Here is a 17,915-nt window from a genome sequence, read left to right as displayed (position 1 = left end):
AGGAGAGCTGGAGAGGGACTTGGGACAAGGGATGGAGGGACAGGACACAGGGAATGGCTTCCCAGTGCCAGAGGGTGGGGATGGATGGGATATTGGGAAGGAATTCTTGGCTATGAGGGTGGGGAGGCCCTGGCACAGGGTGCCCAGAGAAGCTGTGGCTGCCCCTGGATCCCTGGAAGTGTCCAAGGCCAGGCTGGATGGGGCTTGGAGCTGCAGTGGCTGTTGAGTGGTTTCCCTTCCCTTGGCAGAGGTTTAGAGATGATATCTGAGTTCTTTTCCATCCCAGACCATTCTGTGTTCCTGGTGTCAAATGGAAACCCTTTATTTTGGGAACACTGCATTTCACTGGGTACAGCACAGTCTCTGTGTCTTTTCTGGCTCTGGGTTTCCTCATTCCTGCAGGAGCTTTGATATCTTGCAGTAAATTCCCGGTCACAGCCCACTGTCAGCTGGTGTCTGAGGGCATCCTTTAAGCAGAGGTGAGGATTGAATTTATTTTTCAGTTCAGAGAGTGTTTCTGCACTTGGTGAGCAATGAGCTCTGCTGGTGCTGGATCAGACATTGAAAATTTCTTTCTCTGCTGGTCCCACCTGACAGTGAGAGCAGCAGATTCCCCTCAGTCTCTGAGGTCAAAATAAGCAAAATATTTCACAGTCAAGTCCTATCATAGCATTGGAGCTGCAGATTCCACAGAGGGAGGTTTTGTTGTCTTCCAGTTGGGATATCCCAGGAGCAGTGCTGTGAGAGCCAGACCTAACAAAGCCTGGTGTCCTGGGGTTTCTGTCTCACAGCTCTGGGACCCAGGGGGAATCTCAGAGAATTGGTGGAAGGTTTTGTGCCATTTAAAGGGTTCTCTCTTCTCTGCAGATCCTTTGGTGCCTGAGAAGTGACAGGTTCACACTTTTTTTTCCCCCAAGGATGAGCATAGAGGAGGATCCACCACTTCCATTCATCATCAGGGCGAACTTTTAGGGAATTTTAGGCCTTTTTGTTCCACAGGAATTTGGGGTCTAGAGAGGAAGTCCTGTGAGGAGCAGCTGAAGGAGCTATGGGGCACAGCTTGGAGAAAAGGAGGCTTAGGAGCTTCTTCTTGCAGATGGAGGAGGCCCCCCAAAGGTTCCTGCTTCTCCTAACACTTTGTTGAGAGAGGAGGTAGACTGGAAATCCCAGAGGATGTGTGGGAATGGGAAGCTGAATGAAAGGGATGCCTAAAGAGGACTGAAGAAATGTGGGTTTCAAGTGAGAACGTGGGAAGGAATGCTGGCTTGGCTTTGTGAGGAGCTTGTAAGACTTAAATATTTGAGTTCCCTGAAGATGTTTGAGGCTGAAAGAACAGCCTGGCAAGTACCTGATACCACTGGCTTCTGAGCACATGGCCAGTGTCCCAGGGGAGATGATTCCTGCTGGAAGAGGGGAAGTTTGCAAAAACTTCAGAAACTGTAAAAAAAATACATTGCAATGTTTGTCAAAGGACAGCAACAGTTGGAGGGATTCAGGAGAATTTTCCAAATGCAGCTTTGAAGAATCACCAGAAGTATTTAGGAGAGAGGTCACAGACCCCTGGAGGTTTGGGTCTATAAAGTGTTGTCTGTGCTCCAGGCTCCAGGTGGAGATCCCTACAGGGGTGTGTGTGCATCCCTGCCTGTTTTGAAAATTATCCACATTTTTGATGTGACTGTCAGTGCTAAAAACAGTATGTAAGGAGCTTGAGGAGCTTAGGAACCTTCTGCCATGTGACAGTGAGTTTGTGAGGATCATGGAATCACAGAATATCCTGAGTTCAGAGGGATCCATCAGGATCATTGATCCAACCCCTGGCCTTGCATAGACACCCCAAGAATCCCCCCTGTGCATCCCTGAGAGCATTGCCCAAACCCTCCTGGAGCTCTGGCAGCCTTGGGGCTGTGCCCATTCCCTGGGGAGCTGTTCCAGTGTCCAGCCTCCCTCTGGGGGGGAGAAGGGAAGCTCAGTTTTGCCCACAGCTGTAACTCTGTGGTTTCCAAAGAGCTTTGAACACTCCCAGCAGCTGAGTTCCCTCCCCTCCCTGTGCCATCCCCGCTTGGAACGTGGCATTCATCTGAAGTATTCATTAAGATGGGGAATTATTTGCATATTATTAGCATTATTACATGGAAATAAAGCTGCTGCTGGTTCTTCCCTCCCTCTATGTATCTTTCATCACCCGCCTTTATAAGGCTCTGAATCCTGTTTGTTGTGTGACAAACTGGGCTGATAAATCTCGTTACTCACTTCAATGGCTGGGAGACTCACTGCACATTACTGAATTTGGTGAATTATGTAATAAATGCATAATTAAAATTAAACCCAGAGCCTCTCGTGGAACCTCAGAAAATGCCGTTCATCATGAATTATAGAGAAACCTACACGGGTATTAAAATTTAAGCCTAATTATTTGGATTTATTTTCAATCAATATTTAATATGTTACCTATAAGTTCCTGCAGGCCCACAGCAAATCTGTTGTTGTGGCTTTGCTGGAAAGCACAGAAAGTGTCTCTGTGTGTGTAGAGTGAGGTGTTTGTTTTCATGGGGCTTCATAGTTTAATATTTGATTACAGAAAGGAAAACTCCCCTGAGCATGATGTGCTCAAAAATTTTTTCAGCCACATTAAGTGTCTGCAAGGAATTGGGTTTTGCTAATTTCTTTCCCCACTTGATCACCTTAGAATATTGCTCAGAGAAGCTGTGGCTGCCCTGCATCCCTGGAAGTGTCCAAGGCCACGTTGGATGGGATTTGGAGCAACCTGGGATTATGGAATGTGTCCCTTCCCATGGCAGGGAGTTGGAACAAAATGACCTTTAAGATCCCTTCCAACCCAAACCATTCTGTGATTGTGGTTTACTGGATGAAAATCACAATATCAGAAAATAATTTACTCAAATAAAGCACTGCTTGGTTGCTCACTCATCAAATTGGTATTAAAATAAACTGAAAATCTTTCCTCCGATGAATTTCTGCCCTCCTGGTTCTTACTTCAAGGCAGCTGTTGTCAGGTTTAAACTTGAGTTGTGCTAAAAACTTCTTCTTTCTGTGCTTAAAACAAGTTTTAGAGACACTTTCCTTGGAAAGAGAAGAGATGTTTTTCAGGCAAACAGCCTGCAAGTTTAATTTTGAAAGGTTTGTCTCTTAAGTAGCAAATTGAATAGAAGGGATTTGATTCCCTTAAATCCCTGATTCTAGAGAAAGCAGCTTGAGATCTCAGTAAGAGAATTAACACATGGGTTAAACTTACAATAAGAAGCAGGACTTGGAAAATGCCTATTCAGATGCCGTTAAGGAAATAATAGGATTAGTTCTTGTCGTGTCAGTGTGGATTCCTCAAACTGGGGGCTGTGCTGACACACAACTGGGCTGTGTCGCTGCTCTGGCCGTGAAATTGGGGACAATGACAATAAAGATGACTTTTCTTGGAGGCAAATTCCTTTGAATGTTTAAGCCAGTGCTTGTGTACACACGAGGGCAGGTAATTCGGGATGACAAAGGAGCCCCTAATAATCCCCCTTCCTCCCCAGATGTGCTGTTTGTGGCTGAGGTGATGGGAATTGCAGCTGGCTAAGTGGTGAAAAAAGTCAGGATTGCACCGTGGCAGCGTGTTTTCAGTTCCTGTAAACAGATTTCTGTTCATTTCTGTCGTCTGTTGCAAACACAATGTGATTTCTTACCTGTTATTTTCATCCCTTTATTCCAATGTATGTATATTTTAATATATATACATTATACCCATTGTTTAAGATAAAGCATTTTTGTTCTTTGTTTATATTTAATTTATTTATTTTCACTATTCATGACAATTCAGAGTCCTGCAAAAAAACATTATTTTCATTTTCTTGTGTTTTCCATTCCATAATCATCCATGTGTGTCTTTGTTTTTAGCTTAAACCAGAGAGAAAGAAGGACTAAGGCAGAATTTGGGTTATTTTGACATCACGTGGTTCCATCATAGAAGGAGCTGTAGGAGACCAACGCTCTGGAAAACTTCCAACAAAATGGTAATGAGACCAAGAAAGGCTTTTGGTGTGCTGTCATTCTCTGTTCTTGTCTTCAGCCACAACTTCTGCTGCTTTGCAAAGCTTCTCTTTCCTTTTCCATGGGGTTTCCTCTTGCAAATAGTCCTGGGTATCCCATAAATTGCCCCAAAAGTGCTTTGGGAGCTAGAGGGGAGCTTAGGCAGCATTGTACAAAGCCAAAAATTACATGAGAAGTTGTGACTGCCCCTGGAAGTGTCCAAAGCCAGGCTGGATGGGGCTTGGAGCATCCTGGGGTAGGGGAAGGTGTTCCTGGCCATGGCAGGGGTGGAACTGGATGGGCTTTAATGTCCCTTCCCACCCAAACCATTCCCTGATTCTGTAATTTTGTGATTCTATGATTCCATAACTAAGAATGAAATAAAGTTTTGTGTTGACAGGTAATTGGCCAGTGTACCAAATTTCTCAGTTAATTATCACCAGAAAATTTATATATAATAATATCATAATATCATAATATCAACAGTGGAGGAAACAAGGCGGGCACATACTCAGGCTATTTCCCTTCCCATGTCACAGCATTCCCAAGCACTCCTCAAGCTGGAACTTGAAGAAGCAAAAAAAACCCCAAGCCAAACAGCTTTGCAGCTTGGTCTCTGACAGAGAGTATTTGCTGTGTTTTGGCACAGGATTTATTTAGGGGGTGTGGATGAAGCTTGGAGAGAGCTCTCTGCACATTTTGCAGTGGCAGCTGCTGACGTTGCCTCGAGTTGCAGCCAAAGCTGGGCTGGTTTCAGCTCTGTGTGTGTTTTAGCTCAGTGTTACTCCATTCTGGAAAGCTGAATGATCTCACAGATTTGGAGATCAGCAATGTATTATCTTATTTAGCTTGCAATTCAAGATTTTAAGGATTTATGCAGAAAAGCTGCACTGAATGCACATGTTTACATGCATATAATTGTATCGGGTTACTGTACCTATATTTTCCTTATCCTTGCTTGGACTGTTCTTGCTTGAAACCTTCTGCTCTCCTCTGAGCTGTTCCTTTCTTACTCACTAACAGGAGTTGCTCTCCTTTAACAAAAAGTGCTTATCCCTATTATATGTCTTTTTAAAATGTGTCCATTTAAATTAATATTTAACAGAGCAGAGACATGTCTGTGGTATAATGTATCCACTTATGGCTAATCGTTATTTGAGGTGATTGAGCCTCTTTGTACTTAATTTTTTGTGCTTTTTATCCAGCAGAATCATTTGTAAATTGCAGTGTAAGAGCTGATTTACACCTCAAAGTAGACTATTTCTCCTGGAGCTCTGGTTTCATCAGTTACCAGCATCCTTTTAGCAGCATAAAGGGAGCACTGAGTGTGGAAAGATCTCATCCCAAACCAGAAATCCCAATTCCTGTCCCAGTTTAAGGTGTAGTTACCAATTAATTGGAACCCACCTGTAAAATTATTTTCTTAAAGGCTTTGGAATGGTTAATTTACACTGCTGGGATTTTTTATTCCATCTGGTTTCGTTTATCTGTTCCTTCACTGAAGGGGTGCTCAGGCACTGAAAGAGGCTGCCCATGGTGGAATCACCATTCCTGCAGGGATTTCAAAGCCATGTGGATGTGGCGCTTGGGGACATGGGCCAGTGGTGGCCTTGGCAGTGCTGGGGGAGCTCAATGACCTTAAAGATTTTTCCAACCTTAAAGGTTCAGTGATTCCAAGTGAGGTGCTCAGTCAGAGCTGCTGGTCTTGGCTCCCTCAGTCACTGACGCTGCCATGTGTCCTCTCCTAGAAATCCTGACCTTTGACTCGGTCTGCACCTCAGACTCTGAACCTTTGGTGGAATGAGCTCTGCCACCCCATCAGGGATTCCTGAACATCCTATTTTTATTTCACTATTTAAGCTTTAATTGATCAATAATGTTTTTTTTTAGTTAAGGTTTAAGCATTATTATTTATTTAATTTTATTCTTTTCTCTTTTTTTTGTTTTTTAGGTATGAAATGTTTTTATGTGTGCTGAGATGTTCCAGTGCTTGGATCAATCTGTTTATTTAATATGGGAAGGAGTGGATTTTTTTTTTTTTTGGCTGTTTTTTGGTTGGGTTACTTGAAGTTTCTGGAATTTTACGTCAGCAGAGCTGATCCAGATATAGAGATAGAGAATCATGAAATCAGGATGGTTTGGGTTGGAGGGGACCTTAAATCCCATCTTGTTCCACCCCTCTGCGATGGGCAGGGACACATCCCAGGTTGCACCATCCAACCTGGCCTTGAACATTTCCAGGGAGGAATTTTAAGAGATGAGATGATTTTTAAGGTCCCTTCCAACCCAGTCCTGTGATTTCCTGATTTTCTAAAAGCTCATCAGAAACACCTCCACTCCCAGGATTTTTAACGTGCTCTGTTCTCCCTCAGCCCCTGCTGAACCCTCTGACAGAGCAGGGCTTTAACCCCCAGCCTGCTGTGTCTCCCCAGTTCAGACATCTCCGCAGAAGATTAAGCAAGTTAGAGAAATTAGCTTTGATCCCTTTCTGCCAGCATAGGATTATTCCACATCACACTGGGTTTGAAGTTCACACCTAATCCAGTTTTACACAGCCTGGGGGGACCAGGCTCCTCCTGGCTCTGTCTGCTGATTTAGTGGCACTTCCTTGATACTGATTCAATTTGCATTCCCATTACTGCATCCCATTCCATCCTGTGCCATCCCATAACTCTGCTGATGCTTTTGGGATCAGCCTTCCCAAGGCAGAGGGATTGTTACCCTCCCCGTGCTGTTTTGGGTGCTCATTCCATTAATACACATTGATGCATATTTAAACTACAAACAGTTCTGGTGTCCTGTGTGGAGGTTTTCAAACTATAGGAACAGATTTACATACAAAAAGAATTTGGAATGTCCAGCCTGGATCTTTGTGCACAGAAACAACTGGTGTGAAATGAGATTCCAAGAGCCACCTGTGCAGAGCTGATGGTGATCGTGGCAAAGTGGAGGGTCCTGTCCCCATTTTCCAGAGATTTGCTGCTCAGTCCTGAGGGGTTTTTATATCACACTACATTTTATTTATGATATTTGTAACCCCATAAGTTTTCTTCCTAATAAATGTGTATTTTCAGGTTGAAAAAATCCTTGTCTGTGATCCTTTGAAATGCTTTTTTACAGGCATTCAGCATCCTGAACATTTTCTCCTTACACATACACCAGTATGGGGGTAGCAGAGCATTCCAGCCAGGAGCTGTTTGAAGTCCCCAAAAGGTGCATTTAAAAGTAACAGCATGTTTTGCTGGACAGGCAAAAGCTTGGTTTAGCATTTGCATCACTCCCAGGGATCTTTCAGGAAGTGCCTCCTGGAGCAGAAATCACCAGATAGGTCAGAAACGTGGTTTATACACCAAAAATGGGGTTTATCGGTAACATTTTCAGGTTTCTAAGAGTGGCTGTATTTTTGTGGGAAGCTCAAGAGATTCCAGAATGGAGTTCTCCTCCCTGTGCCTTCCTTTCATACTCACCTTGTAACAGTATTTCATTTTTCTTAAGAATGCAGGATTCATAAAAGGAGAGAGTTTAAAACACTCTTGTAGCATGGTGCCAGAGAATATCCCTGTTTTTCCATGCTGAGTTCCTTGGATAGCCCCTGCTCCTGCTTTTTCCTTCACTGGCAACATCTCCTTCAGAACCTAATCCATCCCAGTGATATTTAATCATGGAGTCACAGAATGGTTTGGGTTGGAAGGGACCTTAAAAATCATCTCATTCCAACCCCCTGCCATGGACAGGGAACCATCCTCCTCCCCCAAAGCTGTCCTTGGCAGAAAAACACCATTAATCCTGGTGGGAACCAGCAATTCCAGGCATTTCATGGCACTCCTGCTGCAAAGGTGGTTTGGAGTTGTCCTCCCCCATCCTAACAAGGCTTTGACCATACCAGGAGCACCTTCTACAAAAAAAAAAAAAAAGATTTTTTTTTTTAAACACATCAGCTCTGGAAGGTCACAAAGCTGTCAGAGTGACTTATCTGCTCTCCTCTGGAAATGGCATTTCTGGGAGGCCGTGGCGGATGCAGCTCTGCAGTCTGGGCTGGATCCTGTGGAAGTGCTTCAGGAGATCCATCAGATGCCCTACTTAATTTCAAATGTTTGGAGTTTCTTTTTATTATTTTTTTCTAATTTTTGTTTTGTTCTCTTCACTGTAGTAAAATTATTTTTATTATCCTTTGGGTATTACCTGCTTTTATAAATCTTTCTATAATTAAATTTACAAATCCGCCTGTGAGCTGGTGATGTGTAAAACCTTGCAAACGGGACCCTTTGTGTGTTAACCTATATTTATGTTACTTTTATTCCTTCTGGCAGTAATTATCCTGGCTCTAGGCCTAGGATTAATCTATAAGATGCTGAACATGCTTGAATTTTTCCCCCCTTCTCTGTGGCAAACTCATCTTATGCAGAGCAGGACATTTTTAAAGCTACTTCCTATGAACTGGTTTCACTGTTCCCCCTCTTAAGTGATTCGCAGGAGGAGCCATGGCAGAGGTTCATTGATCCTGGGCCATGGGTATGGAAGGAGAAATGATTGAGCCTCTGTCACTTTGGTGCTGGGCTGTGTCTGAGCCTGGTGACACAGCTCTGGCTGCCTGGCCAAGGGACTGTCACCATCACTGCTCTGCAGCACTGGGGGACAGGCTGGGACAGGGCTGAGGGTGTTGTAAAGCTGGACAGAGGCTCCAGCTCTGGTCTGGTGGGGCTGGAACTTCCATGCTATGGATAACAGGCAGCTGAACAAGGGCCAGGTGTGCCCAGGTGGCCAAAAAGGCCAAGGGCCCATGGGCTGTTCCAGGGAATGTGTGTCCACCAGGACCAGGGCAGTGCTGTCCCCTGTGCTGGAGCTGCTGGAGCACCACCAGTGCTGGAGACAGCTCTGAGACCCTCCTGACAAGAGAGACATTGAGGGGCTGGAGAGTGTCCAGGGAAGGGAACAGAGGTGGGAAGGGGCTGGTGCACCAGGAGGGGCTGAGGGAGCTGGGAAAGGGGCTCAGCCTGGAGAAAAGGAGGCTCAGGGGGGACCTTGTGGCTCTGCACAGCTCCTGACAGGAGGGGACAGCCAGAGGAGTCAGGCTCTGCTCCCAGGGATGACAAGAAACAGCCTCAAGATCCCCAGGAGAGAATAAGGTTATTTATTAGGAATAATTTCTTCCCCAAAAGGGCTGCTGAGCCCTGACACAGCAGTGGTGGAATCTCCATCTCTGGAGGGATTTAAAAGCCACATGGATGTGGCAGTTGGGGACGTGGGTTAATGGTGGCCTTAGCAGTGCTGGGAAATTGTTGATCTTTCATGATTGTGTTATTTTGCCATGGTCTTGAGGCCAAGGTGCTGCAAGATCCTTAAAGAAGTCATGGAGGGTTTGCACCCACCATACAATACCTCGGTGGAACATTTATTCATCCTCTTGCTGAGTAAGAGTTCAGGGACATCAAAGAGAGGCACCAACACTTTCTGGAGACAAGAAAATGGTGTTTTCTGAGTGTCATGTGAAACAGCCCTGGACATGGGCAATCCACAGATTTCCCACAGCTGGGGAAGGAAGTTCTGGTTCCTCCATCCCTAAAAACATTCAGGATCAGGTTGGGTGGATCCTTGAGCAGCCTCATCTGGTTGAAGATGTCACCACTCACTGCAGGGGGTTGAAAGGCCTTTAAAAGCCTTTTCCAACCCAAAATACTCCCAGTCACATGTCCTCTCCCCATCCTCCTGAGCTGGCAGGCGCTGACCAGACCTGCTCCATCCCTTTCTCCATCCCATCCTCATCCTCACTGTGGGTGGATGAGGAAGGAGCTTGTAGAGACTCGGTGCTGTTTCAGGGCTGCTGGTGCATCATCCTCATGGCTGAGCTGTCCTTGGGGACTGTCCCCTTGGGCACAGGAGCCATGTCCCAACAGTGGTGACCTCAACAAGTTCACAACTGGAAGTTTCAGCCTTCCTGGATTCCCTGATCGATGCAGCCCCGGGCTCTTTGCTGCTGTGTCAGGAGAGCTGCCGTGGGCTGGAGCAAACTTTGCCCACTGGGAATTTTTTCCTTAGAAAACCTTTCTGGAGTCATTGATTTGCAGTGTGTCTGAGCCAAATTTAAGCATGGAGCCACAGAGATCTGAATTTAGCTGTGCTGGCTGTTTTCCCTAGGAGGAGGGATCACAGGGATGGATTTGATTGCCTGGGAAAATTAGTGTTGATTTCAGTGAAGAATATTTTATTACAGTGTTTGCATTGGCATTGTCTTCATAGGATAATGGCTGAGAGTTTCCTGTGTTTCCTGTGCTTGTGTGTATTTAATAATTTAAGCTATTCCTTCTAAATACTGGCTTGGACTAGAAAAGAAAAAAAGCAGGCTGCCTACTCTTAATATCCCATCATAAAATAAAATCACTAATCCCAAAGGTGGAGTTGCAATTAAAAAGGAAGAAAATCGGTGTTGAGAAGTATTGAGACTGAATAATATGGTCTAAAATAGACACTGCCTGTGGTGTTTGCCTCAGATACTCAAGATGCTGAGGTTGTAGTGCCTTGAAAAACTGGGATGCTGTTCCAGGATCCCAGAATGGTTTGAGTGAGTGAGGAGAGACCCCAAAACTCCTCTCATTTCAACCCCTGCCATGGGCAGGGACACCCTCAGTATCCCAGGTTGTCCCAAGCTCCTTGGGGAGCCTGCTCAGTGCCCAAGCACCCTCTGGGGAAGAACCTTTTCCCAATATCCAGCTTAACCTTCCCCTGACACAGCTTCAGCCATTCCTGGGTCCTGTTCCTGCTCACAGAGAGCAGAAATCAGAGGTGGAGGATCCAGTGTGGAGAATCCTTTCCCTCTTCTCTTTTACAAATATCAAATCACAAGTTGACCAAGATATTGGCCTTTAAACCTTGTTTTCCCCTTGCATGGGTTGTTAAAACTCCCCCTCAAACACCCTCCAATTCCCCCAGCACCATCTCCACACCAGGAAGATTCCCCTGCCCTGAGGATCCAAACATTTGCTGCACATGTGGGCACAGGAGAGCCAGGGAGGCTCTTCAACATCATCAGGCAGCTCAGTCCACCTCAGTTTGGGATCTGGTTTGCAAAGATCGGGGCAGGTGAGAGTTGTTGCTTTAGGTTGTGTGTCTGGGAGTCTCCCAAACTCCCTCTGGCTGCTTCTGGTGGAGGTGGGGAGCTCCAGGACAGGGCAGGAATGCTCCAAGCTCCCCAGCTGGGTATTTTGACTTGCCTGGCAGTTTTCCCTTCTCTCCTTTCCCAGGGTATCACTCCAGGCCACGGGAAGTTTTGGATCAAGAGGAATTACCTTCAGACAGTAATGAAAGAGGCTGTACTCATAAATGCAGCACTGGACCTGTTAAATCAGGCTGTGCCTGGCACTGGGGGATGAGTGCAATCTAATAAAGGTATTACAAGCACTCAGGTTTGGGCAATTAAAATGATAATGATATGCTGAAGCTAACGAGGCTGAGGTGAGGCTTTATGGGGACCAGGGAGTGCATCCAGGTCTGCTCTGGCACAGAGAAGCTGTGGCTGCCCCTGGAAGTGTCCAAGGCCAGGTTGGACAGAGCTGGGAGCAGCCTGGGATAGTGGAAGGAATCCCTGGCCATAGCAGGGGGTGGAATGAGCTGAGCTTTAAGGTCCTTTTCAACCCAAAACATTCTAGGATTCTGTTTGCAGAGCTTCTGGTCTGCAGGAAAAGAGAAATGAAGGGGCTGAGAGGACGGGAGGATTAACCATCACTTAAAGGTTATTGCACATTTTATGTGCAGGCCTGAGCTTCAATTCAAAGAAGCACAGGGTGGTCTGGATGGGAAGGAGCCCTAAAGACCATCCCATCCAACCCCCTGCACGGGCAGGGACACCTTCCACTCTCCCAAGTTCCTCCATGGAGGAATCCTCCCTTTACAGCAGCTTTTTCCTGGATCAGGAGTGGATCAGGCTGTGCTCCCCCTGAGCAGCTTCCCTTGATGAGAGGAGGGAGCAGGAGCAGAGGAGTCCCTGTGACCCACCACTGTCATTTGCTGCCTTCAGAGCTCTCCGTGGCAGCACAAGGGCTCCTTTATGGCATTGTGTTTACCAAAGCTGCCTGGAGGAGGTTATTTAAACTGTGCAGTGGTTTTGAACCATGCTCTTGACATAATTTTTCTCCATTTGTAGCTTAAATATCAGCCATTTCTCTGAACTGAATGGCTCTCATGGTTACTCAGATGCTTTCAAGGTGCAGTCATTCCCTTTGTGAGCACCTGTGACATTTTGGAGCTGCCCAGTCTGATTGCTGCAGAAATCCAGGCTCTGTGTGGGAATCACAGCAGTTACAGGAGCACATAGAGACACTGGGGTCAGGCTGGATCTTCTGTATTAAACAATTTAAATTAGATATTAAGAATAATTTCTTCCCTGGGAGGGTGGTGAGGCCCTGGCACAGGGTGCCCAGAGAAGCTGTGGCTGCCCCTGGATCCCTGGAAGTGTCCAAGGCCAGGCTGGATGGGGCTTGGAGCACCCTGGGATAGTGGAAGGTGTCCCTGCTGATCACAGGGGGTGGAATGCAACACTCTTTAATGTCCCTTCCAACCAATACTTCCAATAAATTGCTTTGCAAACTCCAAATGTGATTATTAAATGGATCTTCATTTGATGCAGGATCCCTCCCATTATGTGATTCTGTGGCCACAAAAGAAAAAAAAAAGTGCTTTTTATTTTCAAAAAAATCCCCACCCAAACCTGGGGAGAAACCCCCAGGAGCAACAGCTTTCAGCCTGCAGGTCTATTTCTTTGTGTGTGGGCAGGATGATTTCTGTCCATTTATAAAAGGCAGGGTTTTTTTCAAATAAATAAATAAATACCAATTCCTGGGGTGAAATTCTCAGAGACTGCTAAGAAAACTAGCACCACTGGGCAGGGTGGCAGGAGGGAGAATTTCTTGGTGTCACCTTGTGCAGCCACTTTGAGAGAATTGTGAATCAACCTCTTCCCAGGAAATTTGTTCCAATGTTTCACAAACCCTTTTGGTGATAAATTTTTCTCAATATCCAATCTAAACCTCCCCTGGCCTAACTCGAGGCCATGCCCTCTTGTCCTATCTTGCCCTGAGTGTTTTTGTTTGCCTCTTCTCAAGATAAACAGTTTTCAAGTTCTTTAACACAGATGCTCACGTTACAAAGTATTATGGTTTCATTTCATCAAATATAAACCAACTGTAGAGAAAATTTTTCCTTCTGTTTGCAGTTCAACACAGTGAGCTTGTAAGCCTCCCCAGATTTTGTGGGTTTGTGTATTGTCTTTGCAGAAAGCAGCAACCAGCATTTACCATTTAATCTGTAGGTGCCACAAAGCTTACTCTTTGTTCATTAAGAAAAAAAGAGACTATTAAAGGGAGAGATCAGAATGTCCTGATGTCACCTTGTGCAGCCACTTTGAATCCCAGCTGCAGAACTCCAGCCAAGCAGATAAAGACATGAGGGTGTGTGGGACCTGGAATTGGTGAGGAAAACCAGAATGGGCTCTTGGTGCTGAGAGCAGAGTTGGGATGCTCAACCTCTTGGAGGAGAGCTCCAAAGTGCTCCTGACAGCTTGGAAACACCTCCATTCCTTCATTAGAGCACAGAGGCAGAGAATTGCTGAGGTTGGGAAAGTCCTGCGAGATCATCCAGTCCAACCATTCCCCCAGCATTGCCAAGGCCACCACTGGCCCATGTCCCCAAGGGCCACATCCACAGGGCTCTTTAATCCCTGCAAGGCTGGGAACTCCATCACTGTCCTGCGCAGCTGTTCCAGTGCCTCACTACCCTTTCCATGAAGAATTTTTTTCCCTAATATTCTAATATCTAACCAAAACTTCCCCTGGCACAACTTAAGGCTGTTTCCTCTTTTCCTGTCTCTGTTCCCTTCCTCTGCTCTGTTCCCTGGGAGCAGAGCCTGCCATCCCCTGGCTGTCCCCTCCTGTCAGGAGTTGTGCAGAGCCACAAGGTCCCCCCTGAGCCTCCTTTTCTCCAGGCTGAGCCCCTTTCCCGGCAGTGCTGGCTGAGGTGTTGGATTATGTTTGGGTTCAGCAGCCTCCAGCTGAGTTTGCAGGAGCTCCCAGGCTGTGCCCCAGAGCCAGTGCAGCTGTCAGCGAGCTGCCAGGTGGATTTTGGTCCCTGTGGTGCCTTCACTTCCAGCATTTCCTCACTCTGAGGCCTCTGGGGACAATCTCACTCGCTAATGCAATTTGAGAGCCATCACTCAGAGAAGCTCTGTGGGAGCCCAGCTCCCACCTTTGCTGATCTCACTGCTTTTGCTGCAAGAAGAGCTGCTGTGCTCAGGTGTTTGTCCCCACCTCTGCCCTGCACTAAAATGTTTGTTTTCCGTGGGGAAATCCCATCGCGCCTGCAGAGCCCCCGGCTGCCCTCGGCACCAGCACGCCATCCATGGCTCTGTCCTCCTGTGATCCCAGCAAGTGCTACAGTCCCCAAAGAGCTATCTCCACACCACAGCAGGACAGGCAGGCCAGGGAGCAGCTGAGGAGAGCTCCCAGAGCAGGAGCTGTGTGTGAATTGAGGGGTTGAATAAGGATAGGGAAGAGGAACAGCCAGGCTGGGGTTGTGTTCAGCTCCTCCTACAGCCACACGTGGGAGGCAGCTCCTGGGGAAAACCACTGCAGCCTCCTCTGGCTGCTGGAGATTTCACCAGGAGCTGCAGTGGGAGCCTGGGGAGGAGGCTTGGATGTGGATACCTGCCTTTTGGTGGTCTGGGAATGAAACCACATCCACAAAGCATCGTCCATGCCCGGAGGAGCTGTGGCTGCCCCATCCATGAAAGTGTCCCAGGCCAGGTTGGACAAGTCTTGGGGCATCCTGGGATAGTGCAAAGTGTCCCTGCTCATGGCAGGGGGTTGAAATAAAATTATTCATAAAGTCCTTTCCAACTCCAACCATTTCCATGATTCCATGATGGATATAGATGGCAGAGCAATGAGGTTTCCAGTGCAAAGGCAGGAACATCCCATGGAAACCACTCACATCCCATTACCTGTGCAGGCTCTCCAGGGTTTTGGGAGCCTCCCAGAGTGGGAGAGACGTGGGGGAAGGGAGTCCCAGGTGGGAGTGTGTTTTTGTACCAACACTGAATTCAAAAGGAGCTGTGAGTGCCGAGACAGCTCAGCAACGGCGCAGCCTCCACTTTCCTTTCACACCAGGAATTGTTTCCACTCCAAGGGCTGCTTTGCATTTGTATTTAATATGAATTTCCCTTTTAGCAGTGTCATTTGTGACTCTTGGGTACAGCCTGTGATTCTCCACATCTGAGTACAAAAAGCCAGGCTGGGCATTGTGCTTTCCTGAGTTAGAAATTCCTGCCCTCTTATTTTGTGGGCAGGAATAGCTTTTCCCACATTGCTGGGAGGATCAGTGTTGAAGAGAGGATAAAATACTTCCCTGGGTCCTGGGACATATGGATCTAAAATTGAGCTACCCACTAACCTCCTGCTAAGTTTTTTGGGGACAAGATCTGTTGCCTGCCAGATGTTTGTGCTCTGTCTGGCACAGCAGGGCAGTCTGGGTGCTATTTTTGTAGCTGTGTTAAATAACTCTGTCTACAGGGTTTTGGAGGTAGCAGGGGAAGGTCTATCAGGGCCCTTTTAAGTGTGACTCGGTGGTTTATTCATCTTCAGGCTCATGTAACACAGGAGATGTTGGGATTCCAGAGCCTTCGTCCAACCCCAGAGCTGCCTCTCTCCTGTGTCTGGAGTTGGGCAGGGCTCAGCCAGGCTGGGAGAGCTGGGGGTGCTCACCTGGAGGAGAGAAGGATCCAAGGAGAGCTCAGAGCCCCTTCCAGGGCCTAAAGGGGCTCCAGGAGAGCTGGAGAGGGACTTGGAACATGGACCTGGAAGGACAGAACAAAGGGGAGTAGCTTCAAACTGCCAGAGGGCAGGGATAGATGGGATATTGGGAAGGAATTCCTGGCTGTGAGCAGGATGGTAAGGCCCTGGCACAGGGTGTTCAGAGAAGCTGTGGCTGCCCCTGGATCTCTGGAAGTGTCCAAGACCAGGTTGGACAGGGCTTGGAACAAGCTGGAATAGTGGAAGGTGTCCCTTGCCCATGGCAGAGGGTGGAACTAAATGATTTACAAGGTCCCTTCCACCCAAACCATTTTAAAATTCCATGATTATTCTTATGTAAACTCTTTCCCATTGCAGGGGTATGTTGGCCTTCTCTTAAATGTAAGATTTATTTTAAATGGATGTAATACATGAATCCTGTGCTCCATTTCAACATCACTTCCACATTTTAGGTGGAAATTTCAAAACATCGAAGAACTCCTGTTTGTTGACCCTGGCTGTGTTTTGGGCCACCCTTTCCCTCCAACCCTTCTCCATTTCCCTGTTTGTGGAGGGGGATATTGATCAACGACTGCCCTGCAGCCTAGAATGCCTTATTTTCCTTAAAACCCACAGGTTCCATCGAGTAGAATCCTAAATTAAAACTTCATTAGGTGAAACCTTCATTAGGTGGTGCCTCTGCTGGTGAACACACCTTTAGCAGGGAAAGGGACTGGCAGAAAATCCCTCCTCCCTTCCTGAGGCAAGTGTCCCACACCACTTCCAGCCACGACCTTCCTGCTGCCCTGTCCCACTTCACAGCTGGCCTCCAAATGGGAATAACAAACCTGTGGTGGCTCAGGGCCTGTCACTGTCCCCAGCCTCTGCAGCACTGGAGGGTGGATGTCCAAAAGCTCTTGAAGTGGCAGCTTTGTACCAGCTGCTGTTCCCTCTCTGCTGGGAGCTGCCTTGTCACACAGGCTGGGGAAACAAAGCCAGGGCAGCCAGGTGGTGCAGGGGCTCAAAAGCCTCTTTTGTTTGCTCCTTGCCCTTGAAAAGCAAAAATGATGTCATGGAGGAGAGGTGGAGGCTCGAGAAAGCTCCTTGTGACATTGGAGAGTGGGGAGTTCACTGCATAACCCCAAATCCTGTGCTGTGGTTGTGTAGTGACCAAAAGGAGGGTGTGAAGAGTCCAGAGCATGCTTTAGAGTTTTCCAGCTCTGCTTGATGCTTGTGCATCACCTCTGTCGTGTGGTGTTCAGCACAGAACCCACAGTGCTTGTGCAAGTTAATTATTATGTCTTGAAAAATAAGATGTGCATAAGCAGTTTTGGGCAAGAAAGCTTCAAAGACAGGTTGGATTGGGCTTGGGATAGTGGAAGGTGTTTCTGCCCATGTCAGGCGGTGGAACTGTATGATCCTTAGGGTCCCTTCCAACCCAAACCCTTCAGTGATTCTCTTCTCAAGACAAGGTTGGTAAGGATTGGCTCAATCAAAGAGAAAATTCCAATGAGGTCTTGAATTTCCTGGCTGCTTATTCCAATGGGAGTGAATTTTCTGGCTGCTTATTGAAACAGGAATGAAGCCTCAAATGAAGAAATGGTGTTTTAGGTACTGGATGATTCTTGGGGTCCCTTCCAACCCAAACCCTTCAATGATTTTCTTCTCGAGGTAAAATTGGCAAGGATTGGTTCAATCAAAGAGAAAATTCCAATAAGGGGTTGCATTTTCTGGCTGCTGATTGCAATGGGGATGAGGCCCCAAATAAAAAAATGTTGTTTTAAACCCCCCCATCCAAGGATTTCTGCAGGGAGGATAATAATGGCACAAGCTCAACCAAGTACAAGGTACTCTGAGGCAAATGAACTCCCACGGATAAAGAGAACAAGGAAAGAAAAGGAAAAGGGGGAAAAATCCCAGCTGGGTTGGAGCAGAACTGAGTCCTGGAAATACTCCAGGCTTTGGAAATTGGTAGGCTTCTTGTTCTTGATGGATCCCTCATGGAGCTTAACAAAGACTGGAATATAAAGATATGTTTATACCTTTTCTTTGGGAGTCATTTTGCCTCTGTTGTGGTCTACAGGGCTGTGCCCTCAAGCCTAAAAATAGGGATAA

At 46.8% G+C, this 17,915-nt stretch overlaps 1 protein-coding gene and 1 long non-coding RNA gene across 2 annotated transcripts in view; both read left to right on the top strand.

Moving 5' to 3' along the window:
- Positions 1–7,963, top strand: part of LOC141728433 (uncharacterized) — a 51,100-nt gene extending 43,137 nt beyond the window's left edge. The window contains exon 2 of the long non-coding RNA XR_012579328.1: positions 6,233–7,963. This is a non-coding gene — a long non-coding RNA (uncharacterized LOC141728433). The remainder of the gene's footprint in view (positions 1–6,232) is intronic.
- XKR6 (XK related 6) overlaps positions 1–17,915 on the top strand; it is a 208,831-nt gene that overhangs the window by 43,958 nt on the left and 146,958 nt on the right. The window lies entirely within an intron of this gene.

Source organism: Zonotrichia albicollis, chromosome 3, assembly GCF_047830755.1.
Source record: "Zonotrichia albicollis isolate bZonAlb1 chromosome 3, bZonAlb1.hap1, whole genome shotgun sequence".
In the NCBI taxonomy this organism is placed as follows: domain Eukaryota; kingdom Metazoa; phylum Chordata; class Aves; order Passeriformes; family Passerellidae; genus Zonotrichia; species Zonotrichia albicollis.
This window is presented reverse-complemented; position numbering and strand designations above follow the sequence as displayed.